The sequence below is a fragment of the Cherax quadricarinatus genome, chromosome 88 (assembly GCF_038502225.1).
Source record: "Cherax quadricarinatus isolate ZL_2023a chromosome 88, ASM3850222v1, whole genome shotgun sequence".
Taxonomy (NCBI): domain Eukaryota; kingdom Metazoa; phylum Arthropoda; class Malacostraca; order Decapoda; family Parastacidae; genus Cherax; species Cherax quadricarinatus.
The window spans coordinates 8,923,859-8,943,883 of record NC_091379.1 but is presented as its reverse complement, the minus strand read 5'-3'; the positions used below and the strand labels follow the sequence as shown (position 1 = coordinate 8,943,883).

At 42.5% G+C, this 20,025-nt stretch overlaps 1 protein-coding gene across 3 annotated transcripts in view; it reads left to right on the top strand.

Moving 5' to 3' along the window:
• Window positions 1-6,769: 6,769 nt before the first annotated feature.
• The window catches only part of LOC128698491 (piggyBac transposable element-derived protein 4), a 30,175-nt gene continuing 16,919 nt past the window's right edge, over window positions 6,770-20,025 (top strand). For all 3 annotated transcript variants that reach the window (XR_008408475.2, XM_070103972.1, XM_070103971.1), the window contains exon 1: window positions 6,770-7,253. The gene's annotated coding sequence lies outside the window, so the exon portion shown is untranslated. The remainder of the gene's footprint in view (window positions 7,254-20,025) is intronic.

The following is a 20,025-nucleotide window of genomic DNA, read 5'->3' as shown; positions in this document are numbered from 1 at the left end:
CACCCACAGGATGGATATGGGGTGACTACCATCCACAGGATGGGTATGGGGTGACTACCACCCACAGGATGGGTATGGTGTGACTACCATCCACAGGATGGGTATCGGGTGACTACCGCCCACAGGATGGGTATGGGGTGACTACCTCCCACAGGATGGGTATGGTGTGACTACCACCCACAGGATGGGTATGGGGTGACTACCTCCCACAGGATGAGTATGGTGTGACTACCACCCACAGGATGGGAATCGGGTGACTACCGCCCACAGGATGGGTGTGGGGTGACTACCACCCACAGGATGGGTATGGGGTGACTACCTCCCACAGGATGGGTATGGTGTGACTACCACCCACAGGATGGGTATGGGGTGACTACCGCCCACAGGATGGATATGGGGTGACTGCCACCCACAGGATGGGTATGGGGTGACTACCACCCACAGGATGGGTATGGGGTGACTACCACCCACATGATGGGTATGGGGTGACTACCACCCACAGGATGGGTATGGGGTGACTACCACCCACAGGATGGGTATGGGGTAGCTACCTTCCACAGGATGGGTATGGGTGACTACCACCCACATGATGGGTATGGGGTGACTACCACCCACAGGATGGGTATGGGGTAGATACCTTCCACAGGATGGGTATGAGTGACTACCACCCACAGGATGGGTATGGGGTAGCTACCTTCCACAGGATGGGTATGGGGTGACTACCACCCACAGGATGGGTATGGGGTAGCTACCTTCTACAGGATGGGTATAGTGTGACTCACCCACAGGATGGGTATGGGTAGCTACCTTCTACAGGATGGGTATGGTGTGACTATCACCCACAGGATGGGTATGGGGTAGCTACCTTCCACAGGATGGGTATGGTGTGACTATCACCCACAGGATGGGTATGGGGTAGCTACCTTCTACAGGATGGGTATGGTGTGACTATCACCCACAGGATGGGTATGGGGTAGCTACCTTCTACAGGATGGGTATGGTGTGACTATCACCCACAGGATGGGTATGGGGTAGCTACCTTCCACAGGATGGGTATGGTGTGACTATCACCCACAGGATGGGTATGGGGTAGCTACCTTCCATAGGATGGGTATGGTGTGACTATCACCCACAGGATGGGTATGGGGTAGCTACCTTCTACAGGATGGGTATGGTGTGACTATCACCCACAGGATGGGTATGGGGTAGCTACCTTCCACAGGATGGGTATGGTGTGACTATCACCCACAGGATGGGTATGGGGTAGCTACCTTCCATAGGATGGGTATGGTGTGACTATCACCCACAGGATGGGTATGGGGTAGCTACCTTCTACAGGATGGGTATGGTGTGACTATCACCCACAGGATGGGTATGGGGTAGCTACCTTCCACAGGATGGGTATGGTGTGACTATCACCCACAGGATGGGTATGGGGTAGCTACCTTCCATAGGATGGGTATGGTGTGACTATCACCCACAGGATGGGTATGGGGTAGCTACCTTCTACAGGATGGGTATGGTGTGACTATCACCCACAGGATGGGTATGGGGTAGCTACCTTCCACAGGATGGGTATGGTGTGACTATCACCCACAGGATGGGTATGGGGTAGCTACCTTCCATAGGATGGGTATGGTGTGACTATCACCCACAGGATGGGTATGGGGTAGCTACCTTCCACGGGATGGGTATGGTGTGACTATCACCCACAGGATGGGTATGGGGTAGCTACCTTCCACAGGATGGGTATGGTGTGACTATCACCCACAGGATGGGTATGGGGTAGCTACCTTCCACAGGATGGGTATGGTGTGACTATCGCCCACAGGATGGGTATGGGGTAGCTACCTTCCACAGGGTGGGTATGGTGTGACTATCGCCCACAGGATGGGTATGGGGTAGCTACCTTCCACAGGATGGGTATGGTGTGACTATCACCCACAGGATGGGTATGGGGTAGCTACCTTCTACAGGATGGGTATGGCGTGACTATCACCCACAGGATGGGTATGGGGTAGCTACCTTCCACAGGATGGGTATGGGATGACTATCACCCACAGGATGGGTATGGGGTAGCTACCTTCCACAGGATGGGTATGGGGTAGCTACCTTCTACAGGATGGGTATGGCGTGACTATCACCCACAGGATGGGTATGGGGTAGCTACCTTCCACAGGATGGGTATGGGATGACTATCACCCACAGGATGGGTATGGGGTAGCTACCTTCCACAGGATGGGTATGGGGTAGCTACCTTCCACAGGATGGGTATGGGGTAGCTACCTTCCACAGGATGGGTATGGAGTAGCTACCTTCCACAGGCTGGGTATGGGGTAGCTACCTTCCACAGGATGGGTATGGGGTAGCTACCTTCCACAGGATGGGTATGGGGTAGCTACCTTCCACAGGATGGGTATGGGGTGACTATCACCCACAGGATGGGTATGGGGTAGCTACCTTCCACAGGATGGGTATGGGGTGACTATCACCCACAGGATGGGTATGGGGTAGCTACCCTCCACAGGATGGGTATGGGGTAGCTACCCTCCACAGGATGGGTATGGGGTAGCTACCTTCCACAGGATGGGTATGGGGTGACTATCACCCACAGGATGGGTATGGGGTAGCTACCTTCCACAGGATGGGTATGGGGTGACTATCACCCACAGGATGGGTATGGGGTAGCTACCTTCCACAGGATGGGTATGGGGTGACTATCACCCACAGGATGGGTATGGGGTAGCTACCCTCCACAGGATGGGTATGGGGTAGCTACCTTCCACAGGATGGGTATGGGGTAGCTACCTTCCACAGGATGGGTATGGGGTAGCTACCTTCCACAGGATGGGTATGGGGTAGCTACCTTCCACAGGATGGGTATGGGGTAGCTACCTTCCACAGGATGGGTATGGGGTAGCTACCTTCCACAGGATGGGTATGGGGTAGCTACCTTCCACAGGATGGGTATGGGGTAGCTACCTTCCACAGGATGGGTATGGGGTGACTATCACCCACAGGATGGGTATGGGGTAGCTACCCTCCACAGGATGGGTATGGGGTAGCTACCTTCCACAGGATGGGTATGGGGTAGCTACCTTCCACAGGATGGGTATGGGGTAGCTACCTTCCACAGGATGGGTATGGGGTAGCTACCTTCCACAGGATGGGTATGGGGTAGCTACCTTCCACAGGATGGGTATGGGGTGACTATCACCCACAGGATGGGTATGGGGTAGCTACCCTCCACAGGATGGGTATGGGGTAGCTACCTTCCACAGGATGGGTATGGGGTAGCTACCTTCCACAGGATGGGTATGGGGTAGCTACCTTCCACAGGATGGGTATGGGGTAGCTACCTTCCACAGGATGGGTATGGGGTAGCTACCTTCCACAGGATGGGTATGGGGTAGCTACCTTCCACAGGATGGGTATGGGGTAGCTACCTTCCACAGGATGGGTATGGGGTAGCTACCTTCCACAGGATGGGTATGGGGTAGCTACCTTCCACAGGATGGGTATGGGGTAGCTACCTTCCACAGGATGGGTATGGGGTGACTATCACCCACAGGATGGGTATGGGGTAGCTACCCTCCACAGGATGGGTATGGGGTAGCTACCTTCCACAGGATGGGTATGGGGTAGCTACCTTCCACAGGATGGGTATGGGGTAGCTACCTTCCACAGGATGGGTATGGGGTGACTATCACCCACAGGCTGGGTATGGGGTAGCTACCCTCCACAGGATGGGTATGGGGTAGCTACCTTCCACAGGATGGGTATGGGGTAGCTACCTTCCACAGGATGGGTATGGGGTAGCTACCTTCCACAGGATGGGTATGGGGTTGCATAATGAAGATATTAACCTAACATTTACCATTAAGTGGTAAGAAACAGTGAACCTAAATTATTGTGTTGCCAGACGGACGTGATAGTAAAAGTCTTTAGCAGCAGTAGTCAACTAATACAAATATCGAGGTCTAGTAAGTAAGTTTATTCAGATATACACAAATACAGTTACATAGATTATCATACATAGCAGTATATGTATAAAGTACCTGAGATAACCCAAAAAAGTCAGAGTGACTTATTTCCATTTTTGGGGGGTTATTCTAGGTTTTTTACACATATGTTACAATGTATGATAAATTTTTGTAGCTGTATTTATGTGTAGTTGTACCTAAGTAAACTTACCTATTTATTTAGTTACCTACTTATCCGTGTTGAAGTTAGCAAAGTTCGCTAAGAGTAGCAAGTGTTGTAGCCAACATGGCAGACGAGAGTGTTAAAATAACCACACTCTGACGCTCCTCCATAACACATGTGCTCACTCCATCTCTAGTTATACGTCTATATTATACGTCTATATTATACGTCCTGGCATATTGCTCTATAATGACTTCTCTCTATAATCAGGGGGGAAGGGGAGAGTCTAGCAGTGGTGGTAGACGAGAAGATAATAACCACTGAACAAAAATGCATTAACTTAAAATAAAGATTAAACTCTCAGCAGTGTCTCTGTATATACATGTATATATATATATATATATATATATATATATATATATATATATATATATATATATATATATGTGTGTGTGTGTGTGTGTGTGTGTGTGTGTGTGTGTGTGTGTGTGTGTGTGTGTGTGTGTGTGTGTGTGTGTGTGTGTGTGTTTGTATATGCCGTGCCTAATAGGTAAAATTGGTCATATAGCAAGAACTCGTTTAAAATTAAGTCCTTTTTCAAAATTTCTCTTATTCGTTTAAAGATATATATTTTTTCATTTATGTTTATGTAAAAATTAATAATTTTGTTCCAAAAGAACCTTAGAAAACTTACCTAACCTTATTATAACAAGCACAATTTAATTTCGCCTAATCCAACTAAATATATTTTAGACAAGTGTACAGTAATTTAATAATAAACAAACACAGTGAAATATATTTTTTTAATTAGATTTAGAACGATTTTTGCGAAATCATTGCATACACAAATTTTCGCTTGCCTTATTCGGCAAGAAGAGCGTTGCTATGTAAGTCAAAATCGCAAGAGATTTGAGCAAAGCTCAGATTTGTTAAGTTATACCATGAATTAAGGAAAGATCCTGGACTTCACCTTACGAAAGCAGACAAAACAAATGTGATAGTAACTCTGGACAAGGTAGATCATAGTGGAAAAATAACAGAAGACAGAGGAACTAACGTGCCCCTTGAGACAGTGCTGTCTGTTTTAGCTTAACGTTGAATTGCATAAGAATGTTGCAGTCCTTCAGCTCATCTGTTAAGTGTTTCCACACCTTTGGTCCCTCAATTTGCATAGCATTTCTGTAGAGGCTCAGTAGACGGCGAAAGATATCAGAGATGTGTTTGTGGTGTGATGCCTGTACTCTGTTACACTCTCCCAGGAACTACCAGAGTTTAGCAGCAGTGTTATGAACATGTGAATTGAATGTACTGTGTCTGCTTGAAATACTCTTGCAATATTTTATTACATATAAATTATTTTATATACTGCAGAAAAGAATTTGTATGTAAGGCGTTTGTATATATTAGGTTTATGGATTTAAATGATGGCATAGTGTGTGTGTTGGTAGAGTTTGTGATTGTTCTGAGAGCTGCTTGTTGTTGAGTTATAGTTTGAGGTGAGTTGTTAAGATGGTTCACGAAATCGTAATGCCACTAGTGTAAAGAAATCAGGGAACTGGTGGAGTTTGAACCCATGGCAAGTGAGTTCTAAAACTCGCCGGCCAGTGCGCTAAAACTCGCCGACCAGTGCGCTAAAACTCGCCGACCAGTGCGCTAACTACTCGGCCAGTTAGCTCTAATAAGAGTCATTCAACCCCCACCTGTTTTGTGATTAGCTGAGGTGGATACACAGACACTGAGTCCACATGTAAGGGATAAATCATATCAATAATGTTAACTAAGTAATACTTTCCCAGCTTTTTTGTAGATTACTGTTGTGTCTCATTTGTACCATTATCAAGGATGGTAGGAACCATGCAGAGTGAGATAAGATGATTGCCGCCCCAACAGTATCACTAACACCTAGGTACCTATACTGCTGTCACCTAGCAGTAAAGTATTAGTTAACTGTTGTGGGTTGTATTCTGGGGAAGAGGATCAAAAAGGATCCCTGTGGAAATACACTAAGACACAGTGGCTTCTGTAGTTCTAATAAAGATCTCTTATATTAGTACTTGCATAAAAGTGTCTAGCTCCTCTGGAGTTTAGGTAAGGCGGTCAACCTGACATAATTGGGAACTACAGTTTCTTTTTCCGTTTAACCAATATGTTTATCACAGAGAGGAGGGTTATTGAAAGTCCCCGGACATCGGGTAACAGGGCTCGATACCGCCCAAGCTGTCACTGACCCTAGAAACCAACACGAGGCTCTACTGGAGGGTATTCCGGGGATCAACGCCCCCGCGGCCCGGTCCTTGACCAGGCCTCCCAGTGGATCAGGCCATGAACAACCAGGCTGTTACTGCTGGTCGCACGTAGTCCAACGTAGGAACCACAGCCCGGCTGATCCGGCACCGATTTTAAGTATCTGTCCAGCTCCCTCTTGAAGGCATAGGATAACAGGGCTCGATAGGGTATGTAAGTTGTCACGGATCTTAAAAATGAGCCCCCAGACACTGGACAACAGAGCTGGATATGGTGTAAGTTGTCAGTGGCCCTAAAATCCCACAAGAAGCAGCAGTTGGAGTAAGCTTTAGTAACCTTTAACAACGGACTTCTGCGCCAGCCTTTGTCGGGTGTGAACGTTTCTCTCTCGCCTGAGTATCAGTGACAAGTTTCCCCCGTTCTCACTGGGACGCTTGTCCTCATCTATTTTGCCCGCCAGGCAGTCTACAGGAGGGGCACCTGTTCATCAGCTTACTTTTAGCCAGCTCCATTTTTTCCGCTCCGCGGATAGTTCTTTATACGTGTTTGGTGGGAAGCCGGTTACTGAACTCAGGTGGGAGTGTGGGCGTCCCTTTCTGCTGGGGCTTGGCAAGGTAGTCCACCGAATCTAATTGGAAACTTAAGTTTCTATTTACAAAGGAACTTATGTTCCTTCACTCTCATCGCCCAACCTTGGGCCAAAAAAAAAAAAAATCGTCGTACCATGGAGAAGTGTGGCAGGATACAGCTCATGGTGTGAGTGGCCCTGATAAACCCAACAAAGAGAACCTTAACAACGTCAACACCAACAAGAAGCTTCTTTCTCACGTCTCTAGCAACTACACAACATTAAACTGATTTAGGTAGAAATTTACTCAGTATTTGAACGATTCTAGTTGTCTTACGTGCTAAAATATACATAAATTACCAAGACTACGGGTAAATCAAAGGTAACCCCAAAAAAAAAAGGTCGGACAGTGACCTTTTTTTCCATTGAGGTCTTTGAAATAGTTTTAGCAAGTTAATTATTTAGTTACTTGATTATTAACACTAAGAATGAAACGCAATCAACTGCATAAATATGATTTACACCAAGAATAGATACAATAGGAACTAAATACAGTGAATAACTGAAGTAGATGAGAATTACACGACCATTGTAAACAAAAATATAAGAATTACACTGATGTATGAACCTTGTGGGTTTAGCGCTTAGTTTTTGGTTGTAGTAATACAAGAATATTAGCTAGGTAAGAAATCACAAAATTCCTTCTCTAGGAAGCTTAATAGTTATGAACAGGATGTACTTATATATACTGAGAGGAGGATATACACACAGGTATATGTGTCTCAGTGTATATATACTGAGAGGTGGATATACACACAGGTATATGTGTCTCAGTGTATATATACTGAGAGGAGGATATACACACAGGTATATGTGTCTCTGTATATATACTGAGAGGAGGATATACACACAGGTACATGTGTCTCAGTGTATATATACTGAGAGGAGGATATACACACAGGTATATGTGTCTCAGTGTATATATACTGAGAGGAGGATATACACACAGGTACATGTGTCTCAGTGTATATATACTGAGAGGAGGATATACACACAGGTATATGTGTCTCAGTGTATATATACTGAGAGTTTATATTAATCACTATTTTAGATCTATCAATTTCCTTGACTGGTGGTGAACATATTATGTTCAGTCTTAACGACTCTATTGTAGTAGATAGTTAAGGGAGTATGTGATGGCAGAGGTGCTGTATGACCCATACAGGTTTAGCACTTCTCCCTAAATATAAAAGGGAGGAAAGCAAGGGGGGGGGGGACAAGGTGGCACAACTTCACTCTCCTAATTTGTATTATATGTTTAATGCTATATGTCTTTTGTATCTTTTTTGTTTCTCATATATAGGGCAGTGATATAATTGTAAGTTATTGGTCTTACGGCATTCAATTAAGTGATGCACTTTGCAAGATATTCATTTAAATATTTATGTAAATAAATTTTGTGTAATTGATACATTATTTTTGTATTACATTTTATTATTAATAGTAATTATAATTGATATATTCATGTTTTTGAATGGGGAAGTGAAGAAGAATTCTTTCTCCATAAGCCATGCATACCTTTGAAGAGTTTCGAGAGTTTCATTACTCTCGGAGCCCGGCCATGGGCCAGGCTCATCACATGTTGTAAGAGGCGACTGATATGTCAGGACTAAGGGGCTAGTAACCTCCTCTCCTGTATAAGTTATTATATGTAAAAAGAACAAAAACTTTGTTTCTTTTTCGGATCACCCTCCCTTGGTGGGACATGGCTGGCGTGTTAAAAAAAATATTCACGTTTGTGTAATATGTAGTACAAGGACCCCAATGGAAATAAGTCACATTGTTTGACTTTATTGATCTATCTTGCAAACTTTGCTCATGTGCAACACCTAGGTATCCTTATCCTCAATAGTGAAAATAACGTTGCACATTGGTCTTACTCATCAACCTGTTGATATTGTCTGACATAATATGACTACATATCTTACTATACAAGACAACTGTAAAAATATAAACTTATGTAAATGAACATGAATCAGAACTGTCTGACGTGACTTTTGACCAGAGTAATTGATTACAGCCTCTCCTCACTTAGCAACGTACATACTTGTTTACTGATTGCTCAGATTTACAACCAGCTTTCCAACCAGTATGCAGACCTAAGTAATGTATATTAGAGCTGATTTACTCTGTTCTGTTTATTACAGTATACAATACACTACTGTATAAACATTTAAAAATACAGTGGTACCTCGGTATACGTCTGCTTTGGAATAAGTTCAATTTGGTATACGTCATGTGTGGACACAAAAATTTTTTGCTTGGTATATGACCTTCGTTTGGAATATGACTCGTGTGCTAGAACTTGTATGAGTCAAAATGAGCCGCAACACCGTGCTCTACCCTTGTACTTATTTATAAGAAGTCAGGTGTAGGTAGCCCTGGCTTCCCCCTCCCAAACTTAATTAATATACGATATTTAAAACAGAGAGATAAAATACACATACAGTACCTTAAAATATGTGTAGTCTTAATGTAGGATGAGAGGTGAGTAGTAGTTATTTGTAGGAAGTCAGGTGTTGGTAGCTGGTAGATGTAGGTTGCCAGTAGGTAGCCTGGGCTACATAGCTATATGATATTTAACCCTTTGAGGGTCGACAGGCCCTCTCCGAGACTCGTTCTCAGGGTCGGCCAAATTTAAAAAAAAAAAAATTCTTATGAAAAGATAGAGAATCTTTTCCCGATCATAATAACACCAAAAGTATGAAATTTGATGGAAAACTTATGGAATTATGCTCTCGCGAAGTTAGCGGTCTCGGCGATGTTTATGCATCGGCGATTTTGCCCACTTTGTGCCCCATTTTCGGCCAATTCCACTATACTAGTCGACAAAAAACATGAATATTTCGCTAGAACTCCATTTTTTTCTATCGAATGAGTGCAAGAAACCACCCATTTACCAATTTCAACTATCCAATAAAGTGGTCAGAATTTAGCAATTTTGCCAATTTCACACAAATTTCAAAAGATGCCAATTTCTGAATAGGGTCCAGAATAAACAAGAAAGACATTCCTGGCACTAAAATGACATTTCCTCTGTTCATTAGTCACGTCTCAAGGCCCCTCTTACATTCTTTTGCTTTCCACTTTGAATTTTTATTCTCACAAAAAATAGAAGATTTACTGTTATGCAGACTACTGCATTAGTGTAAAAAATAGTATAAATAATATTGGCGCACTTGCGAAAGAATATTAGACTCACCAGTTGACGTGTATTGGACGCTTGGCATGATTTGTTAACTTTTGAACTTTGGTAAAAATCAAACATTTCCGCTACTTTGATATCAATTTCAAGGTACTTTTCATTGTAAAACCAGTCAGAATCATCTCAATTTCTGTAATATGTCTTCCATTCTATAAAATGAGACCAAGAAAATAGAATACAGTGGACCCCCGGTATTCGATGGCATCGGTATACGTTAAATTTGGTATTCGATACATTTTAACGCCAAAATTTTGTCTCGCCACTCGTTAAAAAAACCACCACACGTGATTCGTCCGGGACGCGTCCATGTGAGTGCCAGTGTTTCCAAGGCAGCCAGTGTGCTCGCATCTAAGCATACATTCGGTACATTCCATATTATCACAGTGTTTTTGGTGCTTGTTTCTGCAAAATAAGTCACCATGGGCCCCAAGAAAGCTTCTGGTGCCAACCCTGTGGTAAAAAGGGTGAGAATTGGTATGGAAATTAAGAAAGATTTTAAAGGGTTTGGGGCCAACCCTGAGAAGCTTATGCCAGTTGTGGAATCCATTGTGCCTACCTCAGAAATTAAGGAAATGTGTGCAAAGTGGGTTGAAGTGCCAACCTTTATGGATGAAAATCACCCTAACACAGCTATTGTAAGCCATATTGGTGACTATTACAATGACAATGTTGTGGCCCATTTTAGACAAATCGTAAAGGAACGGGAGGTACAGAGGTCTATGGACAGATTTGTTGTGCGATAGAGGTCCAGTGACTCTCATGCTGGTCCTAGTGGCATTAAAAGAAGAAGGGAAGTAACCCCGGAAAAGGACTTGCTACCTCAAGTCCTAATGGAAGGGGATTCCCCTTCTAAACAATAAGTTCGACACTCTCCCCTCCTCCCATCCCATCAATCATCACCAGATCTTCATTAAAGGTAAGTGTCATGTATTCTATTGTTAGTAGAGTACTACTAACTGTGCATGTCTTCTTCAGTTTGTGTGCATTAAACTTAATATTTCATGTGGTAAAACTTTTTTTTTCATGGTACTTTTGGGTGTCTTGCACGGATTAATTTGATTTCCATTATTTCTTATGGGGAAAATTGATTCGCTTTTCAATAATTTTGGTATACAATGAACTCTCAGGAACGAATTAATATCGAAAACCGGTGGTCCACTGTACAACAATAAATACCATATGAAAATACAATGCAAAGTCGCTGTTTTAATCCAAAAACACAAAGTTGTTTTTTTCTCATTACACACTGTGTGCTGCAGGATTTTTTTTATACTGTGCACACTGACCACATAGACCCATTCTTACATATGTAGGCCTACCAGCTTTCTCTCACTAGATTTGAGGACGCTAGAATTTAGGCATACTAGTACGTCAAAAACCCTGGGTCGTAAGACGTACTATTATTATTTTTTTTTATTATCACACTGGCCGATTCCCACCAAGGCAGGGTGGCCCGAAAAAGAAAAACTTTCACCATCATTCACTCCATCACTGTCTTGCCAGAAGGGTGCTTTACACTACAGTTTTTAAACTGCAACATTAACACCCCTCCTTCAGAGTGCAGGCACTGTACTTCCCATCTCCAGGACTCAAGTCCGGCCTGCCGGTTTCCCTGAATCCCTTCATAAATGTTACTTTGCTCACACTCCAACAGCACGTCAAGTATTAAAAACCATTTGTCTCCATTCACTCCTATCAAACACGCTCACGCATGCCTGCTGGAAGTCCAAGCCCCTCGCACACAAAACCTCCTTTACCCCCTCCCTCCAACCCTTCCTAGGCCGACCCCTACCCCGCCTTCCTTCCACTACAGACTGATACACTCTTGAAGTCACTCTGTTTCGCTCCATTCTCTCTACATGTCCGAACCACCTCAACAACCCTTCCTCAGCCCTCTGGACAACAGTTTTGGTAATCCCGCACCTCCTCCTAACTTCCAAACTACGAATTCTCTGCATTATATTCACACCACACATTGCCCTCAGACATGACATCTCCACTGCCTCCAGCCTTCTCCTCGCTGCAACATTCATCACCCATGCTTCACACCCATATAAGAGCGTTGGTAAAACTATACTCTCATACATTCCCCTCTTTGCCTCCAAGGACAAAGTTCTCTGTCTCCACAGACTCCTAAGTGCACCACTCACTCTTTTTCCCTCATCAATTCTATGATTCACCTCATCTTTCATAGACCCATCCGCTGACACGTCCACTCCCAAATATCTGAATACGTTCACCTCCTCCATACTCTCTCCCTCCAATCTGATATTCAATCTTTCATCACCTAATCTTTTTGTTATCCTCATAACCTTACTCTTTCCTGTATTCACCTTTAATTTTCTTCTTTTGCACACCCTACCAAATTCATCCACCAATCTCTGCAGCTTCTCTTCAGAATCTCCCAAGAGCACAGTGTCATCAGCAAAGAGCAGCTGTGACAACTCCCACCCTGTGTGTGATTCTTTATCTTTTAACTCCACGCCTCTTGCCAAGACCCTCGCATTTACTTCTCTTACAACCCCATCTATAAATATATTAAACAACCACGGTGACATCACACATCCTTGTCTAAGGCCTACTTTTACTGGGAAAAAATTTCCCTCTTTTCTACATACTCTAACTTGAGCCTCACTATCCTCGTAAAAACTCTTCACTGCTTTCAGTAACCTACCTCCTACACCATACACTTGCAACATCTGCCACATTGCCCCCCTATCCACCCTGTCATACGCCTTTTCCAAATCCATAAATGCCACAAAGACCTCTTTAGCCTTATCTAAATACTGTTCACTTATATGTTTCACTGTAAACACCTGGTCCACACACCCCCTACCTTTCCTAAAGCCTCCTTGTTCATCTGCTATCCTATTCTCCGTCTTACTCTTAATTCTTTCAATTATAACTCTACCATACACTTTACCAGGTACACTCAACAGACTTATCCCCCTATAATTTTTGCACTCTCTTTTATCCCCTTTGCCTTTATACAAAGGAACTATGCATGCTCTCTGCCAATCCCTAGGTACCTTACCCTCTTCCATACATTTATTAAATAATTGCACCAACCACTCCAAAACTATATCCCCACCTGCTTTTAACATTTCTATCTTTATCCCATCAATCCCAGCTGCCTTACCCCCTTTCATTTTACCTACTGCCTCACGAACTTCCCCCACACTCACAACTGGCTCTTCCTCACTCCTACAAGATGTTATTCCTCCTTGCCCTATACACGAAATCACAGCTTCCCTATCTTCATCAACATTTAACAATTCCTCAAAATATTCCCTCCATCTTCCCAATACCTCTAACTCTCCATTTAATAACTCTCCTCTCCTATTTTTAACTGACAAATCCATTTGTTCTCTAGGCTTCCTTAACTTGTTAATCTCACTCCAAAACTTTTTCTTATTTTCAACAAAATTTGTTGATAACAGCTCACCCACTCTCTCATTTGCTCTCTTTTTACATTGCTTCACCACTCTCTTAACCTCTCTCTTTCTCTCCATATACTCTTCCCTCCTTGCATCACTTCTACTTTGTAAAAACTTCTCATATGCTAACTTTTTCTCCCTTACTACTCTCTTTACATCATCATTCCACCAATCGCTCCTCTTCCCTCCTGCACCCACTTTCCTGTAACCACAAACTTCTGCTGAACACTCTAACACTACATTTTTAAACCTACCCCATTCCTCTTCGACCCCATTGCCTATGCTCTCATTAGCCCATCTATCCTCCAATAGCTGTTTATATCTTACCCTAACTGCCTCCTCTTTTAGTTTATAAACCTTCACCTCTCTCTTCCCTGATGCTTCTATTCTCCTTGTATCCCATCTACCTTTTACTCTCAGTGTAGCTACAACTAGAAAGTGATCTGATATATCTGTGGCCCCTCGATAAACATGTACATCCTGAAGTCTACTCAACAGTCTTTTATCTACCAATACATAATCCAACAAACTACTGTCATTTCGCCCTACATCATATCGTGTATACTTATTTATCCTCTTTTTCTTAAAATATGTATTACCTATAACTAAACCCCTTTCTATACAAAGTTCAATCAAAGGGCTCCCATTATCATTTACACCTGGCACCCCAAACTTACCTACCACACCCTCTCTAAAAGTTTCTCCTACTTTAGCATTCAGGTCCCCTACCACAATTACTCTCTCACTCGGACGTACTAGTACGTCCGAAACCCCCAAAGGGTTAAGGACGTATACCGAGGTACCACTGTATACTAAAAATGTTATAAATGGTGCAAAGATAACATTAAAAAAATATCTAAAAATGGTTGACACAAACCCACTACCAGTATAGTATGCTCGATTAATGACCAGTTCACTTACCAACCTACTCTTAGGAACAGAACCCCATCGTTAAGTGAGGAAAGGCTGTATTTCCTTATTGCGATGATTGTGAGATCATTTTATGTACTGTATTTGCACTTCAGTAGTAGGTAAGTAAGTTTATTCATGTTCAGGTACACAAATACAGTTGCATAAATTATCATACATAGCAGCATGCATGTAGATTAACTAAGATAATGCGAAGAAGTCAGAGGCAAAGGGACTTATCTCCACTGGGGTCCTTGATGTGATGGTGTTCAGGCACTGCCTCACTTGATAAGCTCAGAGATAAGTCCCTCAAGGTTCCTTTGTGTCAGCAAAGGGCTCTTGATCCAAGGAATTGGGCCTGATCTTCTCTTCTTTAGATTGAATACGATTGCCTCCCATTCCCCTAAGTATACTATATAACTTCCATAAATATAATAATCATAATTGTCTGTGCATTCTGTTAAAACCCATGCTTTTATTTCATTTAGTCTTGTTGCCATTTTTGTTAAAATCCAGGCCTTGGTGGCACCATGGGGGGATAAGTAAAGCCCTAAAATTCAGTCAGCCCTCCCTCCAATGAAAATTTATTTAGATACAGGTACACATAAGTGCAAGGACCCCAATAGAAATAAGTCACGTTGACTTTTCTGGGTTATCCTAGGTAATTTACACTATGTATGATAATTGTATTTAGGTGTACCTGTGCCTAAATAAACTTACTTATACTTCAACATATGTGTAAATTATCTAGGATAACCCCTAAAAAAAGTCAAAGCGACTCGTTTCCAACCAGACTGCTGCCCTCAAGCCCCTCTTGTTTAAAGCAGGAGTGAGTGCCCCAGGCATCCAGTAATTTCTTCCTCCACCAACGTGGAGGAGGAAACACATATGATACTAGATAGGAAGTTGTGTTTTTTTTTTTTTATTATTATCACACTGGCCGATTCCCACCAAGGCAGGGTGGCCCGAAAAAGAAAAACTTTCACCATCATTCACTCCATCACTGTCTTGCCAGAAGGGTGCTTTACACTACAGTTTTTAAACTGCAACATTAACACCCCTCCTCCAGAGTGCAGGCACTGTACTTCCCATCTCCAGGACTCAAGTCCGGCCTGCCGGTTTCCCTGAACCCCTTCATAAATGTTACTTTGCTCACACTCCAACAGCACGTCAAGTATTAAAAACCATTTGTCTCCATTCACTCCTATCAAACACGCTCACGCATGCCTGCTGGAAGTCCAAGCCCCTCACACACAAAACCTCCTTTACCCCCTCTCTCCAACCTTTCCTAGGCCGACCCCTACCCTGCCTTCCTTCCACTACAGACTGATACACTCTTGAAGTCATTCTGTTTCGCTCCATTCTCTCTACATGTCCGAACCACCTCAACAACCCTTCCTCAGCCTTCTGGACAACAGTTTTGGTAATCCCGCACCTCCTCCTAACTTCCAAACTACAGATTCTCTGCATTATATTCACACCACACATTGCCCTCAGACATGACATCTCCACTGCCTCCAGCCTTCTCCTCGCTGCAACATTCATCACCCATGCTTCACACCCATATAAGAGCGTTGGTAAAACTATACTCTCATGCATTCCCCTCTTTGCCTCCAAGGACAAAGTTCTTTGTCTCCACAGACTCCTAAGTGCACCACTCACTCTTTTCCCCTCATCAATTCTATGATTCACCTCATCTTTCATAGACCCATCCGCTGACACGTCCACTCCCAAATATCTGAATATATTCACCTCCTCCATACTCTCTCCCTCCAATCTGATATTCAATCTTTCATCACCTAATCTTTTTGTTATCCTCATAACCTTACTCTTTCCTGTATTCACTTTTAATTTTCTTCTTTTGCACACCCTACCAAATTCATCCACCAATCTCTGCAACTTCTCTTCAGAATCTCCCAAGAGCACAGTGTCATCAGCAAAGAGCAGCTGTGACAACTCCCACTTTGTGTGTGATTCTTTATCTTTTAACTCCACGCCTCTTGCCAAGACCCTCACATTTACTTCTCTTACAACCCCATCTATAAATATATTAAACAACCACGGTGACATCACACATCCTTGTCTAAGGCCTACTTTTACTGGGAAATAATTTCCCTCTTTCCTACATACTCTAACTTGAGCCTCACTATCCTCGTAAAAACTCTTCACTGCTTTCAGTAACCTACCTCCTACACCATACACTTGCAACATCTGCCACATTGCTCCCCTATCCACCCTGTCATACACCTTTTCCAAATCCATAAATGCCACAAAGACTTCTTTAGCCTTATCTAAATACTATTCACTTATATGTTTCACTGTAAACACCTGGTCCACACACCCCCTACCTTTCCTAAAGCCTCCTTGTTCATCTGCTATCCTATTCTCCGTCTTACTCTTAATTCTTTCAATAATAACTCTACCATACACTTTACCAGGTATACTCAGCAGACTTATCCCCCTATAATTTTTGCACTCTCTTTTATCCCCTTTGCCTTTATACAAAGGAACTATGCATGCTCTCTGCCAATCCCTAGATATCTTACCCTCTTCCATACATTTATTAAATAATTGCACCAACCACTCCAAAACTATATCTCCACCTGCTTTTAACATTTCTATCTTTATCCCATCAATCCCGGCTGCCTTACCCCCTTTCATTTTACCTACTGCCTCACGAACTTCCCCTACACTCACAACTGGCTCTTCCTCACTCCTACAAGATGTTATTCCTCCTTGTCCTATACACGAAATCACAGCTTCCCTATCTTCATCAACATTTAACAATTCCTCAAAATATTCCCTCCATCTTCCCAATACCTCTAACTCTCCATTTAATAACTCTCCTCTCCTATTTTTAACTGACAAATCCATTTGTTCTCTAGGCTTTCTTAACTTGTTAATCTCACTCCAAAACTTTTTCTTATTTTCAACAAAATTTGTTGATAACATCTCACCCACTCTCTCATTTGCTCTCTTTTTACATTGCTTCACCACTCTCTTAACCTCTCTCTTTTTCTCCATATACTCTTCCCTCCTTGCATCACTTCTACTTTGTAAAAACTTCTCATATGCTAACTTTTTCTCCCTTACTACTCTCTTTACATCATTCCACCAATCGCTCCTCTTCCCTCCCGCACCCACTTTCCTGTAACCACAAACTTCTGCTGAACACTCTAACACTACATTTTTAAACCTACCCCATACCTCTTCGACCCCATTGCCTATGCTCTCATTAGCCCATCTATCCTCCAATAGCTGTTTATATCTTACCCTAACTGCCTCCTCTTTTAGTTTATGAACCTTCACCTCTCTCTTCCCTGATGCTTCTATTCTCCTTGTATCCCATCTATCTTTTACTCTCAGTGTAGCTACAACTAGAAAGTGATCTGATATATCTGTGGCCCCTCTATAAACATGTACATCCTGAAGTCTACTCAACAGTCTTTTATCTACCAATACATAATCCAACAAACTACTGTCATTTCGCCCTACATCATATCTTGTATACTTATTTATCCTCTTTTTCTTAAAATATGTATTACCTATAACTAAACCCCTTTCTATACAAAGTTCAATCAAAGGGCTCCCATTATCATTTACACCTGGCACCCCAAACTTACCTACCACACCCTCTCTAAAAGTTTCTCCTACTTTAGCATTCAGGTCCCCTACCACACTCTCTCACTTGGTTCAATGGCTCCTATACATTCACTTAACATCTCCCAAAATCTCTCTCTCTCTCCTCTGCATTCCTCTCTTCTCCAGGTGCATACACGCTTATTATGACCCACTTCTCGCATCCAACCTTTACTTTAATCCACATAATTCTTGAATTTACACATTCATATTCTCTTTTCTCCTTCCATAACTGATCATTTAACATTACTGCTACCCCTTCCTTTGCTCTACCTCTCTCAGATACTCCAGATTTAATCCCATTTATTTCCCCCCACTGAAACTCCCCTACCCCCTTCAGCTTTGTTTCACTTAGGGCCAGGACATCCAACTTCTTTTCATTCATAACATCAGCAATCATCTGTTTCTTGTCATCCGCACTACATCCACGCACATTTAACCCTTTGAGGGTTTTCGTCGTACTAGTACGTCTTACGCGTAGGGGTTTTTGACGTACTAGTACTCATAAATTCTAGCGACCTCAAATCTAGTGGGAGAAAGCTGGTAGGCCTTCATATGAAAGAATGGGTCTATGTGGTCAGTGTGCACAGTCTAAAAAAAATCCTGCAGCACACGGTGCATAATGAGAAAAAAAAAACTTTTTCCATTTTTTTTTAATAAATCAGCGACTTTGCAGTGTATTTTCGTATAGTATTTATTGTTGTATTCTAGTTTTCTTGGTCTCATTTTATAGAATCGAAGACATATTACTGAAATTGAGATGATTTTGACTGGTTTTACAATGAAAGGTGCCTTGAAATTGAGCTCAAAGTAGCAGAAATGTTCGATTTTTACCAAACTTCAAAAGTAAACAAATCGTGCCAAGCGTGCAATACACGTCAACTGGTGAGTCTAATATTCTTTCACAAGTGCACCAATAATATTTATACCATTTTTTACACTAATGCAGTAGTCTGCATAACAGTAAATCTTATATTTTTTGTGAGAACAAAAATTCAAAGTGGAAAGCAAAAGAATATAAGAGGGGCCTTGAGATGTGACTAATGACTAGAGGAAATGTCATTTTAGTGCCAGGAATGTCTTTCTTGTTTATTCTGGACCCTATTCCGAAATTGGCATCTTTTGAAATTTGTGTGAAATTGGCAAAATTGCAAAATTCTGACCACTGTACTGGATAGTTGAATTTATAAATGGGTGGTTTCTTGCACCCATTCGATAGAAAAAGTGGAGTTCTAGCGAAATATTCATGTTTTTTGTCGACTAGTACAGTGAAATTGGCCGAAAATGGGGCTCAAAGTGGGCAAAATCGCCGATCCGTAAACATCGCCGAGACCGCTAACTTTGCGAGAGCATAATTCCGTAAGTTTTCTATCAAATTTCAAACTTTTGGTGTCGTTATGATCGGGAAAAGATTCTCTATCTTTTCATAAGAGAAAATAATTTTTTTTTTTTTTTAAATTTGGCCGACCCTGAGAACGAGTTTCGGAGAGGGCCTGTCGACCCTCAAAGGGTTAAGCATCCCAGTTTTATAAAGTTTTTCTTCTTCTCTTTTTTAGTAAATGTCTACAGGAGAAGGGGTTACTAGCCCAAGTTGTGTTTACAAAAGATTATTTTTCATGTAGCAGATTAAAAACTTTGGCAGATAACGAAGTTGGAGGATGCTGAGATTCAGCATGAAGGGATTCAGTTTCCCTGAATCCTTTCATACATGTTACTTTGCTTACTCTCCAACAGCACTTTTTTGTATGCATTACAACCTCTCCTCACTTAACGACGGAGCTCCGTTCCTAAGACCATGTCGGTAAATGAATTCGTTG